Here is a 15,601-nt window from a genome sequence, read left to right on the forward strand (position 1 = left end):
GTAATATTACACCAACATTCACTTAATTAAATCAAAATTGTTCCAGTTCAGATAGCAATCCCAGAACTTGGGATAATTTACCTTGCCAAAATAGTAAACCAATAACTTTTCTTAACTTTATAAACTAGCTTCAACTAGGGCACAAGTTTAAGGCCAACATTTTAATGAAAGTCCATTTTGAACCACAGATAAGTTCAATAATCTTTGATTTCTTCACTGAAATCTTCTCTGTACCATTAGTAGCAATACTTAGGGTTAGAAGGAATTATGATTTCTAACGATTATTAAGGAACTGATTCTTTTTAATTCATTGGTATATTTAGGATACCTGCTTGTAATACAGAATATATGCATTACTACATATTTACATACATATTTGATATACCTAACTGTAAGAGACTAAATTCTGCTTTATGGTCAGCAGTGAAGAAGCTGAAATTAGAGTGGCTGTCCAAGACAGTGGTTTGGTCTCTCCAGATTGGCAGGGTAAACCTAACTAAATTGTGCAGTAAATGAAGATATTGTAATATGGTATGGCTTCATTAAGGGCCAGTAGTCTACCAGCTGCTCATCCTCTTTTCTTGTAGCAGATTTGAAACTCCTTTTTAGTGTCAGAGCATTTGCAATATGTTCTGGATAAACCTGCAAGATCTGGATTTTAGGGCATGTTTCTGAATTATTGATTTACAAGGCACCATGACAATTTGTGACTCAAAACATTTCTCATGATGTGTGGGAATGAGATAAATCAACAGAGCTCTATTTCTCCCTGGTCTCCAACAGACTAGGCCACTGGAACTACAGAACTGTTAATCAGTTTCAGTTTAAATTTCAACAAAACTGATCAGAAAAAGAGAATGTGGGAGGTACACTTTAGAGGAGAAACCCATAGCTTAAATATGAAAATGCATCTCCTAAAGTAGTGGTTTTCAACTTTTCTTCATTTGAGGACCCCAAAACATTTCAAATAGAGGTGTGGACCCCTTTGGAAATTCAACCTGTGGTCCGCGGTCCCCTAGCATAGAAGTCTTAGACTGAAAAGTGACTGAACAGAATTCAGCTATAAATGTTGCACATGCTTGGCAGCATGAGAAAGGGTGCTAAACTGTGGGCTTCTATGGTAACATCACTTCCAGGTTCTGACCTGTAGGTGGGGGTATTCACATAGTTTTGCTTGATCAGAAAAACAGAATGCCTTTTCTGGGATCTGAAACTTTATTTTCATATTTATTTTCACCTTTCATGGACTTCTTAGACATAGTCTACAGACCCCCAGGGGTCCACGGACCACAAGTTGAAAACCACTGTCCTAAAGCCATCAGTCAAGCCACTTCAGGCTGTGGGCTTCTAATCTCAAAATAAGCAGTGCTGATCTGGATCAGTACTTGGGTGGGAGACCTCCAATGGGAGACCTCCAAATAAACTCCAGCTGCTCAAAGAAGCAGTTTAGGCATCTCAGTAAGTGATCTTCTTCTGAATCATTTAGAAGGAATGCAGGATCATAATAATAGAGGTTCAGTTGTGCTGTCTTTTGGACAAGTAAGTTAGAGTGCTGACCATCTGAGGTCACTAAGCATCTCCCACTTTTCATAAGAGGGCGGTTAGTCCCAGTGTCCTGACTGCATTCCAAAACTGTTAGTTACACTCTGCACATCTGAATTCTCTCTATCTAAAACTGTTGTGCAGCATTGCTATATTTTGTTACACAGTTGCTGTGTTCCCCTCGGGAGGTGACTGCTTTTTTTCAGAAAATACTTTACTTACACAAGCTGCACCTACCTATCCTAAAAAGTGCTTGAGGTGTTTCAATAGACAAAATTAATTCTATGTAGTCTATAAAAGAAAAGGGCTTTGGAGTTCACTGGAACGATGAAGTGAGCTGTAGCTCACGAAAGCTTATGCTCAAATAAATTGGTTAGTCTCTAAGGTGCCACAAGTACTCCTTTTCTTTTTGCGAATACACACTAACACGGCTGTTACTCTGAAACCTGTCATAAAACTTTTTAACACTAGTAAAAATTCAAGCAAATTTGGTTCCTGGGGGAGGGTCATGTTCTACTCAAGATACTATTTTAGATGTCAAATTTCCACTAGCAAGATATTTAAATATGCTATATGTATTTTAACACTGTAAACCAGTAACTTGATAATGGCAATAATACTCAACAAAATGTACAGAATTTTGGGCATTATTCCAAAGCATCAGGTCAAAATATAGGAAACCCTTAACAGTCTACTCTGAAGTGGTTTGATTAAAACTATTTTAATATACATATCTGACTCTTAACAGTTATTTTCTAATTAACATATATTTTCTACAAACGTGTGTGTGACATATGTTAAGCCAGAAAGGTTCAAGTGGAAGTGCTGATGGGAACAGCAGGTGCACACTAATGTCCAAACTAAATTAAATGCATTAAGAATTCCATATCAGATTTATAAATGATACGTGTACACACACGTCACTGCTCCTTTTCAGAGCCCTGCTTACCACATCCTTAATACAGAAGGCATTTACTGTAAGGGCTCTAGTGGTTCACCATGTGACTTACTTCACAAGTGGCCGTTTGTTCTCTCCTCAGTTGTGTAAGCTCTTGCATCATATCAGAGGAAATAATTGTTTGGGCAAAAGCTAAAAAGAGGAATGCCGAAGGAAGAAGCTGGGCCATCTCAGTATTCGGAAAATAATCTGTTATCTGAACTAGTTTTTCCATCAGGGATATTTTTCCCTAGTTTAGGCTAATAGTTCAATCCTGCTCTCATTGAAGTCAAGGGCAAAACTCCCACTGATTTTAAGGGTGCAGGATTAGGTCTTTAAAAAAAATATAAAAAGTAAATTCCCATACCTCAAAAAATATGTTTTAATGGAAAATACAAAGCATTAGGTTATTGAATGTGTATGTCACATCCCTCAGTATCATAGTCCAAGTATTTCATGCTTCAAATGGCGCGGTGTGCGCACAGTACCTTTGAAAATTAGGCTAACAATGATTTTGGGGGATTTTTCTTTACCTATCTATAAATGGAGGAAGAACCACCTCTCCAATCAGACATGGATCTGCTTTTCTCTCCCATGGTCCATGCAGTAAATGTTGCCTTCTGCTCAGTGTTTGCTTTTTTGTTCATTTAGTGATAGGCTGTTCCAGAGTCTTTTCCAAACCACAATGCTAACTACTACAGCTTTGGTCTTGTAAAGGCAGTTTTAATAAGATAAGCATAAAATGTTAAACAGTTCACATTAAGCCACCATCTGGCCCCCAGTGGAAATTTTCATGTTTTAGATTTACATATCAGCATTTGCCATCTGGGTAGTCTGTTATACATTTTATGTGAAACTCTGGATTGCAAAGTTTGACTATAAACTCTTATTGCTTTTAAGCAAACATATTTGCAATAGGGTAAACAAAGGAGAGGGATTCTAAATATATATCCATGTTGTATTTGTTATTTTCATGGACTAGCAGGTTTTTGTGGTTAAAACAGTAATTTTAAAAACTGCTCATTGTGTTGGATTTGGGGTTTTTAATTCAATTTTTGGAGCACAAGACATTTACAGGTAGAGATGATAAAATTCAAACATCTGATGGCATAAGTGTCACCCTGGAAAACAATCCACCATCCCAAATGGAATTTTCACAAACCATTATTATCTAATCCCTTCTGAAAGGGCACATTAATGCTGTTATTTTAAGTAGAGTCACATCCTTTGACAAAGAACCCTACACAAATTGGGACAGCTTTAGCAACAGAGATCCCAAATGGAATGTTAATAGAAACGATATAGCAAAGAATGATGGGATGTCACATGTGGGGGGAAAAAAAAAAAAGAAGTCAAGATAAAATTTCACATACACACAAATAAGTAAAGGTTGGAGCAACTGATGAAGGGATGGTTTACAGAGGTTATGAATTCAGCAGAGGGAAGGCAGCCCCAGCTTTGGCAGCATTCAAATAAGGGGAGAGAAGTGATGCTCCCTTCAACAGGAGAGGAGTGGGCAAAGCAGCTTAGGCATTGCTAGTTGTTTTTCAGGAAGTGAGAGGAGTGGACAGGGAGCATCTAGAGCTGCAGCTGTGTTCACAAGAGAGGAAGGGAAGTGAGGAACAGAGCAGGTTCTGAGCTACTACTCCACATGCTAGGCGGGAGGAAGAGCACAGGGCCAAGTGCAAGAGAAGGAGCTGGAAGCTTTTTGCTTATTCAGAAAAGGGGAACAGGAGGGGTAACAACAGCAGTGGCTGAGCCCCAGCCCACCACATTTTGCAGGGCAGGACTGATTTGTTTGGGCACTGTGGGAACCACACTGTCAAGTCTCATGATTTTATCACAAGACTCAATATTTGGTTGTTTGGTTTTATTTTTAAAATACTTAGACCCTGGAATCTTATGATTAGGATAAATTCTCATCTTTTGTTAAAAACACATTTCTAGCCCTCATGGTTACAGAAAAAAGCTTGAAAAAATGACCCCAGACAACCCCAAAGGCCCAGAAAGCAGATAAAGAAAATGTTAAGTTCATTTAAAAAAAAAAATCTTGATTTTTAAAACCATCTCATAATTTTTGGGAGCCTGACTCATGATTTTTAAACATTTGGGGTTGGCAATAGTGCAGGTGGGGGGAAAGAGGATTGTTTGATGGTGGTGAAAAATGACACAAAAATGTAATTGGGCACAAGAATTGACTGGGAGAGCAGAAGTAATTTATTTTTGGAAGAATGAAGAGGTGGCAGAGTCAATGAAACAGGCATGGATTTGGGGGCATAGCAGTTCAAGTAATCCGATTCCAGACCACATGAAGAATAAGGAGAGCAAGCTGTGCCTCATGAGCAGTAGGGAGGCCAAACCCCGACCCAGCCCAGCCATTATGGACCTGGCTGCTGGCCCACATTGTGAGCCAAGACATAACACCAGATAAGTGGGGATATTGGTGTCGGTTGGGAGGTCAGAGGCCTCTCCTCTCTGTCAGTCATACTTGTCTTAATGACCCAATTATTGAAGATGATTTGACTGAGGATGAATCAACACCCTTTGACCATTGCCTGCATAGGTTTCTGGATCACCTTTTATTCCTTCTGGACTTCACTGTGTCTGTCACTGCCAGTACATCCTCTCAAAAAATAATTTTAAGCATGGGGGGGGGGGTGTTGAAATATTACATGAGAGGGTCCCCCAGTGTGCCTGAACCACCCCTGGTTTTACAGAAAGGATGTTCCTCTTTATCTCTATTAAGTAAATTCCATTCTCTGTCCAGGTGGCTATTCCTGCTGCGATATTGGCCACAGGTCCTAACACATACTTCATCCCCAGTCCAGAGAGCGGAGATAGGCTCATCCCTTCACATTTCAATGTTTGTTTAGAAACAAACTTAAGTTTGACATTGGGAGAGAAAAATCTTTTATTCCACAGTTTGTCAATTTACCACTGTTATCTAGACACTTATTTAAGCTTGTGCCAGCTAAAACAGTTATAATCTGATGCACTGAATCTAGAACCTCCCAGATACCATCATGCACCTGTGAACATAGGCTCATACTATTTGTATAAGTATAATCACTATATTCAACACACTGTAGCTCTTGTTGTACACCAGTATGCTCTAATATAAATACACAGTTACCAATATGCTCTGTTATAAACACAAAGTTATCTTGTCTAGATTGCCCAGTGTTAAATAAAATTTGCTAGGAATGTTATCTTGGGCTATTCTAAATATGCATGGGAGGAGAAAGACATATTGATTAGTTGATTTTATCCTTTGGGTGAAATACTCCACTAAAATCCTCCCTATCAACATCACTACTCCAGGAATATCAATTTTAAAAAAAGTGAATGATTAATATATTTTGTCTGAAATTAATCTTTCTGGAACAGTTTCAACTCATTCAAGGTGTGTGTGGGAGAACTGTACTCACTTGCTCCTCACAATTTGATACTCTTCCCCAACAACAACATACATTAGTTTATAATAGTCTCTATCATGCCCAACAATACGGAGGGATCCTCATAGGTTTCCAAATTTACAAGACAACAAAAGCACTAGAAACAAGCAACATTTCACACAGACCCCAAAAGGAGGTAGGGCAGTGTGATGGACAGGGTTAAGGAGAGCTGGAGAACTCAGTTAGTGCTTCTGGATGATGAGCTAAAATCAATTTAGGATGAGACACAGCTGGAGAGAAGCTGGAGAGCTACTATAAAGGAGGGGCTTCAGGAAGCCTGGGGGAGAATAGACCATGGGATCCTCTCTTCAGAAGAAGCTCTGGCAAAAGGTCAGGAAAGACATGGAGCATGCTCCAGTGATGAGCCCCGATTAAAAGATCTGGACTTCCTGAGAGACCCCAGGAGGTGTTCAAGAGAGGAATGGAAGGTCAAGCACAGGAATGCAGAATTTGGTGTAACTTTATAACTTCACCTGGGATTTTTTAAGAGGACTCCAGAGGGATCCCTCCAACCTCCTGATCTGAAATGGGTGACCCTAGAGAGGTTGTGGATTCCGGTACACAATGGCTTGAGGAAGATGTGGAGAAAGGCCTGCTGACAGGCTGAGATGGAAGGAAGCCCAGGGAGATAGCAAGGGGTGGGTCTAAATAGACAGACCTTGCCTGCTCACTATTAGGTTCTTGGGTTGGAACCCAGAGAAGAGGGAGAGCCTGGGTTTCCCTAGCTGCCACCAGGGAAGGTGGCATGAAAACCCCTGATATAAGTCTTTTGAAAGTCCTGACATTAGTTTAAGTACCATAGGGTCCGCAGTTCAAAGCCTAAAACATGTAAGGTCATGGGGCTGGTTTTGGTGGGACTTCATTGCTCCAGAGGGGGAAGAGACTTTAAAGTGATCTGGCTGGAGGGCCGAGGTCTCGTCTACACCTAAAACTTAGTTGACCTAGCTACATCGCTCAGGGTTGTGAAAAATTTCATACCTTGTGCAACATAGGTCACTAACCTGCACTGTAGATTATTCCTGAGGGCATCCTGTGCCAAAATTTAAACATTCTGCACCAAAAAATTAAGAATATTTTAATTCTGCAAAATTCTACAAATTTTATTTGTCAAATAAATGTGGAGGCTCCAGCATGGCACTGGGGAGCACAGACCGCTAGCTGCCCAAAGGTGGGAGATCACTGTGCAGCTCCTCCTGCGCCCCACAGAACACGGACTCAGCAGTGAGGCTGCACACAACCCTGATACAGCACAAGGACTGGGCCTGCCCCAGAAACACCCCAGTGCCTCGCCCCTCCATGGCAGGTGCACCAGGTGTGGGCAGGCAGTCTCAGGAAGGCAGTATCCTAGTGTGGGGATCCAGGTGTCAGTTGAGAGGGTTCCAGGTGCGGATCTGGATGCATAGGGGCTTGGTGGGGGATTCTGAGTGCAACGGTAATGGGACTCTGCTGGGGGGTGAAGGTGGTTGAGGCTAAGCAAGGGGTCCGGGTGTGGGGAGGATAGAGCTTGGAAGGAGGGTCTGGGTGTGGGGTCCAGATGCTGGGAGAGTGGGGCTCAAGTGCGGTGGGGATCCAGGTGCAGCTGGTTGGGGTCGGAATCTGGGTGTGGGGGGTGGCTTGTTGGGGTGGTGCAGGTGGAGTGGGGCTCATTGGGGGGGATTCAGAGTGCGGCGGGTGAGGCTTGATGGGAGGATCTGGGAATGAGGGGGTCTGGACACATGGGGGATGGGCAGGCAGATGGGGGAGCAGCTCTCTGTACAGGGATCCCTTCCCCTGCAGCTGAAGAGAGATGGGTGCAGGAAGTGTGTGTGGGGGGAGGGAGGAAGGGAAGAGTGTGCAGAGCTTCCTGCAGCTCAGGGAGAAATCTGGGGGTGGGTCTGACATGGCCCTGGATGCCATGCAGGGGAAGAGGAAGTCCCGCCCTCCCCAGCCCAGCCAGGACTAGCAGCTGAGCCCAGTGCAGGGTAGGAGCCACCAACAGGGTCTTCCCCAGTCCTGTTCCCTACCCCGCAGTGATTTACCTCTCTGCCAGCTGCCCTGGGCACCTAAAACATATTGCTGGGGAAGGTCGCATGACTGCTCTCGTGGCTTTCCTTTGCTTCCCCGTCAAAGTCATTTTTCTCTGGGGAAGCAAAGAAATCTGTGGGGGATATACATTCTGCACATGTGCAGTAGCGCAGAATTCCTCCAGGAGTAGTAGATGCAGCTAAGTCAATGGAGGAATTCTTCCATCAGCCTAGCTACTGCCTCTTGAGGAGATGGATTTACCACAGTGATGGAAAAACCCCTTCTGTCACTGTGAGAAAGTTGTGGCTGGAGCAGCATTTGGCAAGAGGAGAGCCTGCTGTGCCATGCCCAGCCACTAGCTGGCTATCATTTTACTGACATGTCTCCCAAAACTTAAAGAATGTAAAATGCGTAAGACTGACCACAAAGAATAGCCATTCTAGGATGATAAAGCAATCTGATGTGCAGGTCCAGTTTCATTCTTGTACTAATAGCTGCAGACACCTAATGCCAACCACAAGACAGGACCACAGTCAGTAAGCAAGAAAGGGACAAAAAGGGTGCTTCCTTTCTCCTCTTTCTCACAGATATATTTTATACACAGTACTACATTGTAGTCACCATCTTTCTTGTGTGCAAAATAGATACAAATTCCCATCTCATTGTTGCTCCTTAAAAATTGCTTGCATGCCCGGAGCGGAGTATATTGCCTCATTAGCACTCTTTGCTAGAAAGTAGTGCAATTATATGATTGTCATTATTGTCTGCTAAGGCTGTTCAGAACACCAAGAGTTAGATCCACAGAGGGATTTAGGCACCTAACTGCCACTTTAAGTGCCCATGTCCAAAATTCAGATCCCCAACACACCCCACCAGCTGCTGCCTACCCTGTAGACATCTGCATTTCCACTGACAGTCACCTAGGTACCTAAAAATTTCCAAGTGGGCATGTGCCTAGCCACCTAACTTCTGATACCCATCCATTGTATAAGAGCCTAATTTGGGCTGTGGATTCCATTAGGTGGCAAGGCACCTAAAGTTAAGCTCAGTGTTGTAATGCTAAAGTCCCTTTTGTGGATCTGCCCCAAGTCACCAGGTTGGCTTGTGAATATTATTTCTGGACGCTGACATCTTACTCAGCGTTACATACTAGTTTAAAAGGTTTATTTCTCATACCAGTTGTTGCACTTCCTGAGAACCATACAAGAATTAAACACAGTTGGTGAAGCTAATGCATACATGTAGGGAAATTTGAGTTTCTCCAGATTTTTCGAGCAGATTCCTTGGCATTTTGCTATAATGATTCTTATCAAGCACATTCTAAATATTTGTCTTCATAAGTTTAGTGAATTTGTATCTAGTAATAGTTTTTAAATGGACTTCTGTTCTACCAAGTCCTACCATATAGCATGGAATTTCAAAGAGCCAAGCAAAGCGACAATTCCTAGAATTATCTTCCCACAACACCTTCTAATCAATCCAGAGGGGAAAAAATATCAGCCCCTCTCATTTCTGCGCCTTGAAGGATGCTGACATGCCCCTACTTTACTAGTAGAATAAACAGTGATTGCAATTATCTGATTTTTCAAAGGTCAGTCCTAGCATTCATTGCCATAATTGTGTCATGCTGTCAACTTCCGCCTTTCTACCCTTTAACTGCTAGGCCAAAGGAAGCCATTGGGAGTCTTGATTTAGTCTGTGAGTAAAAGCGGACTTCCCCCTTGAACAAATCCAGGTTAAGTGTCCTACTCCTGGCTGGTCACCACTGCCTCCCAAATTCTTGAAACTACTGTCCTAAATCACAAAGTCCCAAGTTGATTTCCGGGCTATCAGTAACCAAATTATATACAGTCCTACACATTTTCACTTCCTTAGAGTTTCAGTGTAAGGCAGGAGATGGTGATCATACTTCATCTTTAAATCTTAATTATATTGCTTATTCAGGTTAATCTGAGATCCACCCACTATGCACAAAAATTATTCATATCCCCGTAACTAGTCCAAAAAAACCTTCTCTGGTCTGTTTTCATAAAAGAATTGGGCCTTGTCCACAATCCTTCTAATGTAGCTGTATCTTATATTGGCATACAAGTGCTTCTGCATTAAGCTATACCAGCAAAAGTGCTTTTATGCCAGTATAAGTATATATGTACAAGGGCTTATACCAGCATAGCTATGTTGGTATAAGTTTTAAATCTAGAGCAGGCCTTAGTGAATTAACATTATTTCCAAACAATATCAACACTGAGTCCAGCCTCCTTTTGGTCAAATATAGATCTTTGGTCAAATTATACATATATATGTGTACACATATACACAAACAAATCTAACGTTCAAATACATTTTTAAAAACTTAAGCCAAATTCAGAATCCCTCTTTCAGCTGAACAAAACAGTGTCTTGTTTTTTCTATACTGTGTTTTATTGGCAGTATTACAACATGATTCTGTCAACTAGCTAATAGAACTAGTGTATATAGAGTTACACTAGATTACACAAGCTGCCTAAGGAAATAGGGTGGGTCAGGCAAAAGGATCTGTTAAGGAGTGGGTTGGGCTTCGTTAGTTTTTACATGTTTGGTACAGCAACAAAAATCTGCACTGCTGCAACAGCAAGTGGACTGAGCGGTTCTGTTGTGGCTCCTTTTGTAACTGCTGTCTAATCACTATATACAGTACACAGCTCCATTTTGAAAGGTGTTTGAATAGCAGCCATCTCAGTGGGAGACCTACTGTACTTCAGGAAAGCAAGTATTAATACAGTTTTCTTTCCAAGTTAAACTCAGTACAAGCCTACATTATACTAAATTCAATAAATGCCAACTTTATTTACATCCTTAGGTACATAAAAAGCAGACAACCACCATTAAACACACATCTTAATTCACCAGCATCTAAAGAATTGCTGCTATCTCAACCATAGCTACACAGAAGCACTTGTTTGTATGTCAATCCATTTTAGACACTGAATCTACATTACTTGGAAAATAATTACCTGTTAAATGTCGTCTTCTAACTATCCTGCTATACCTAACCATGCACGTACTACGTGTGGACAGTGCCACAAACTACAGACTGATTTATGTAGAAGGGTTTTTATGATAATGGTGCAGTCATCTGGGAAGCATGGTTCAGCCAGTAACATAACACTTTTTGTCCTTCTAGATTTGTTTTACTGGATGTAAAATGGATGAACATATAACCAGATAAAGAATCTAATGAACTGCAAAGAACTGGCTATTTGTCACTATTGTGGTTTCACCAGGATTATCCAAATTTTCCTGTTTTGACCCAAACATAAGAACACATCTGTCCTTACAGAGATTCTAAATAAATGTATGAAAAAATTATGTCTAAATAAACACCCATCTAGTATAAAATTACTACTTATATTATTTGAGCCTCAATTTAATCCCTCTCCAGTGATAGTTGTCCATGTCAGAGACAGACAGTAGATGGTTGCTACAGTTATACCTTGCTGTAGGGGATGAAAGTGGGGCGTTCTAGTAGTAAAAGCAGCATCTATCACTAGAGTCTCTCTCATCCCTTGTTTTTTGTACTATAGGGGAATTTTAACTAGAAAAGCATTGAAATGACTGTCCTCCGAACAAGTTAAATATCTTCTACGTAAGTCAGATAAGCCATGCAGTTTACTAGATGTTGCACTAGCACACAGAATTTTATCCCATCAGCCCCCATTCTTAGGCATGGGAATCCATTCCACAAAGTTGAATCCAGTTCCAACGTGAACCAATTCTACTGTGTTTCCTAACTGGGTGGACCATTACTGCAGGTTCATGGTCACTAGAGCCCATCATATATACACACACACAGCCAATCTAGGAGCAAAAAGAGCTTAAGATAAAGTTATGTTTGTGGCAGCCTTAACTCTATCCACTTATGCATTACAGTATTCAGTTTACATCCGGGGAAGGATTAAAACAGTTCTCAACATCCTAGCAAGTTGACACTTTTTCCTGGTGGCTGTCAACCTGTGCGCCAGAAACTTAGGTTCCATTTAAAAAAAAATAAATAAATTTAAAAAAATCCCTATCCCTAATTGTTAAAAAGACAACCTTCAAAATGTTAAATGTAACATGATGCACTGTTATCCTGAGGCTTCAAACAGCCTGAAGTAATAGAATTAATAGAAGAGAATTGTTGCCAATCGCTTAAATGGGAAGTTACCTCTGGAGGGCGAACCACCACTTATTTTCACCCCAATTTGAAACCCATAGGTGCTGGAAGTAGGGGTGCTGCCACATACCCTGGCTCGAAGTGGTTTCCATTGTCTACAGGGTTTATAGTTTGGGTCAATGTCTCTCAGCATCCCCATAATAAAAATAGTTCCAGCACCCCTGCTTTAAAAAGACATGATCGTGCATTATTTCTCAATTAGTACATCATAACATTTATCATCTTAAATTCACATGGAACATCTCCCCAGGATACTTAATTTTGTTGACACTCATGTTGACGCTGCACATTTTCTTTTCAACAGCACAGCTTTCCTTAGGTGCAATCCACATGAGTCAATGAGCTACAAAGTGAATTTTCTAGGATAAGCACGTATATAGAAGCCTTCCTTAGGTGCAATTCAGATGACACAGTTACCTACAGATATAGCTGTAACAGATGGGAAAACTTTCATTATTAGTCAGTTATACTTATCCTGTACCATACTTAGAGTTTACTGTGTACTTTTCATAATCCATGAGTCTTCTTTATGAATGCCCGGAATACACGGTAGTACGCAATACTTGAAAGTATGCATTTGTAGTACCCAAGGTTATAGAAAAAATGTATGATATTGTATTTGAGAAATAGTGTGCATTTGTGTATTTGAGCCAGCCCATAATGCAGACGCACAAGAGCAGAGTTCAGGACTGTGCACCAACATTTACTGTCATTCATAGCAGTCCTTAACAATGCAGCCTTAATATGCTCTTATCACAGTTTTGTTTTCTATGAAAAAAGAAAAATCCACAGCATGGAGCTATTTGGATAGGCACCTCTGGAATGCCTTAGTCAAGAGACCTTAGCAGGCCTGCAGCAGGGAGCCCCAATCCTGCACGTATTTGGCATTGTACCAGTTTTACCTCACAAAACACACCCCTCTATGGAGCAAGTTAGCCATTCAATCACACATAGCCCAACCTTCTTTAGCGTCACTTCACCAGCCCCATGTTGGCATTATTAATCATGGTTCAATCCTGCACCAGTGAAGTTACTGACTTAAATGGGAGCAGGATCAAATCCTCACTACACTTGCTTGACATGTAGTTTTTTCCTCCAGTCAGTCATGTTTTGATCTGGCAAAGTTGTTTTCATTGAAATGGCACTTCTCACTGATGGCTCTTTTCCATCCCAAAATTCAACCTCATACCTACAGACATTGATATAACCACACTAAAGGGAGGGGCAGGAGGAGTGGAAATCACAAGAGCGTTTTTCACTATAAACAGGGAAAGAGTATATTTTGTTTATTCTTTTCATGGTCAGAAACTGATCATTAAAAACTTTCCAAAAGTTAATCAGGTCTTTCATGACACCAATTGTGTACATCTTCTGCCTCTAAATTGAAAGTTTCAGAAAGCTATGAGTGATGAAAAGAAGGATTTGGAAAGGAAACAGTTATGTAACCATAACCTTCGCCATCTTTGCTGTTCCCACTCCCACTTAGAGGTATTATACGGTTAAAACCACCAAGACAAAAGAACCAAATATTAATGATACATAGTTGACAACAAGTCAAAAGTCATAGTGCAAATGCAGATACTTCACCAGTGCACACAATCATGGCAGCTGTGCAGGAAAATATAGGCCCATTATTGCACATAACTGCACTTTATAAAATGATGGGTCTTTATGTCCTCACTTCTTAAAGGTTCTTAAAGGCATAGTACTCAGTTTATTACCTTGGAATGAGGAAGGAATGAGTCCATCCTACTAAGATTTTACCCTATTGTTCCAGTACAACTTATTCTTACACCATTCACCAAATGAAATCAAACAATTCTTTACCCCTACCAAAAAAAAAAAGGCTGCCCCTCAACGGATTTTGTCCCCTACCTCTTTGCAAGGCTCCTCTCCTGCGGCCACCCTTACTACTCCCCAGTGTGCCTGGGAGATTTTCTGCCTCCTAGCTCCTCCTATAGCTAAGCTATCTGCTCTCACACTGCTACCCCTTCCTACAAAACAACTCGTAATTCTGGGACTGCTCTGCTCCCTGCCTCCCCCGAAAAAGGGGCCGAAGTATTGAATGAGTCAGGCCCCATAGAGCTATGCTGGCCAAAACAAAATGGTTGGCAAATATGAATAAGATTATATCATTATATCTTTCTTACCCCCCAAGATGTAAATCTGTTCTATTTACAAGAAGATGTTTTACAAATACTCACTGCTGAAATAAACTGTTGAAACAGGTAAGGAAATCATGAGACTAAACCCAAGGCCACTCAATGCAGTGTCTGTTAAACATTTATTAGTTTTATGTAATAACTGTATCTGTTATCTTAGCAGAAACAGATTGCTCATATATTTATAATCCACATATTTATACAATAAATATGTTAAAGGTGACCTGCAGCTTTGTTTTAAGGTACAACCTTAAAATCAAATGCTGGCTGAATGCCCCAAACAAACAATGTAAGAGGGCATTTCTGCACACTTTAAACATTTTCTAGGGCTGCAACAGGTTATCTCCCACAACTGCTGGCTACAGTTCGATAAGATGCTCCAATGTGCATTCTATAAGGGAGGTCATACTCAATGTTGAACTATGATAGAGAATACAGGCTGCCTGTAGGATTAAGAAAGTCTAGTTCTTCCCCAAACCAGTATTGCGTAGCTTTGTAAGTTTTCAATGTTATTCTGTATGCTATAGGACAGAGATGACAAGTCTTTTTTTGCTCTAAGAGTGAAAGAATGGCATTTGAAGATAAAACTGGTTTTCGTTGTAGCTCAGAACCACAGTCCATTTTATACAGCCTTTCCCCTCTACCTCTTATCATAACTGTCTTTGGTTGAAGAAAGTTAGATGGAATTCCTTTGGGAATTCATCAATACCACCCTTAGCTCAGCTAAGAACTCTATTTCCCTACAAGGGTCAAGCTCTCTGTCATCACAGAGCTAGGTGAAGAAATAGGCTAGGCTGGTAAATCCAGGAAATAAAAGAAGGTTAACCCCAGATACAGCACCCTTGGCTTGTTCTCCTTGCTCTGTCCACCTCTTTCCTACTCTGTGGTTCACCTGAATGATCTTACCTCTGCTGCCTCACCCTTTGTGTGCTATGTTATACAGGTGGGGGTGTGAGATAACCCGCGCTGGCTGCCACCTCCGGACGACTCTCGTGGTGGTGTTAAGGTTGATACCACTGTTAGAACAGAGCGAAAGAACTTTACAAAAAAGCACTTTGGGGGCAGAAGAAGGAGAAAAACATACTTATCTTGCTTCCTTGTTAGAAAGCTTGCATTCCCTGAAAGGTGTGGCAACGTTACCAAAAGCAACAGCACAGTGAATGCTGGGGCATATTATTCAAGAGCTGAAGGATGGCAATTTACTGATGTACAAAACAGAAGCAGCACAGTTATCCTGAATATCTGCTGACAAATTACGGTTTGTGTGCTGAATGTCTCAAGTCAACAAGATAACCTTTTATTTACT

General features: G+C 41.1%; 1 protein-coding gene across 2 annotated transcripts in view; it reads right to left on the reverse strand.

Annotated features, from left to right (window-relative positions):
* Positions 1-15,601, reverse strand: part of NFE2L2 (NFE2 like bZIP transcription factor 2) — a 42,541-nt gene that overhangs the window by 6,212 nt on the left and 20,728 nt on the right. The window contains exon 1 of one of the 2 annotated variants that reach the window (XM_074967666.1): positions 15,202-15,315. The exons of the other annotated variant lie outside the window; for it this stretch is intronic. The gene's annotated coding sequence lies outside the window, so the exon portion shown is untranslated. Of the gene's footprint in view, positions 1-15,201; positions 15,316-15,601 lie in introns of those variants that run through there. 2 annotated transcript variants of the gene reach the window in all.

This window comes from Natator depressus, chromosome 11 (assembly GCF_965152275.1).
Source record: "Natator depressus isolate rNatDep1 chromosome 11, rNatDep2.hap1, whole genome shotgun sequence".
Classification (NCBI taxonomy): Eukaryota; Metazoa; Chordata; order Testudines; family Cheloniidae; genus Natator; species Natator depressus.